Source organism: Branchiostoma belcheri, unplaced genomic scaffold, assembly GCF_001625305.1.
Source record: "Branchiostoma belcheri isolate BF01 breed outbred unplaced genomic scaffold, Haploidv18h27 scaffold220, whole genome shotgun sequence".
NCBI classification, from domain to species: domain Eukaryota; kingdom Metazoa; phylum Chordata; class Leptocardii; order Amphioxiformes; family Branchiostomatidae; genus Branchiostoma; species Branchiostoma belcheri.
This window is the reverse complement of record NW_017803714.1, coordinates 12,789-13,152: the sequence shown is the minus strand read 5'-3', so window position 1 is coordinate 13,152 and position 364 is coordinate 12,789. Positions and strand designations below refer to the sequence as shown.

The 364-nt window shown below is 34.6% G+C and overlaps 1 pseudogene; it reads left to right on the top strand.

Moving 5' to 3' along the window:
* The window catches only part of LOC109470350, a 10,200-nt pseudogene that overhangs the window by 5,316 nt on the left and 4,520 nt on the right, over window positions 1-364 (top strand).

Below are 364 nucleotides of genomic sequence, written 5' to 3'. Positions count from 1 at the left end.
TAACGTAGGGGGGGGGGGCTAACACGGGTGACGACGCATCTGTATAATCTGCGTTTCAGGGAGTTCTGTACCATAAAAATAGTACAGAGATTCTTTTGTTCTTTAGACCAAATTGATTATTAAAAAGAGTGAAGAATACGCATGTTAATTTCTCGATGTACTAGTACCTCTGACGAAGACATGAGATCTCCGACCTCTAGTTATAACATAAATCTGCAAGTATTTTACCAAAGTCTCAAAAACAAGGGGCAAGAAAGGTGGAGATATGTATTTCTAAGACAATTGACAGTATTATGAAGAAGAATCTTTAAAAAATACTCAGTTGTTAAACTTAATTTTAATTCTCTCTACATTATATAATACA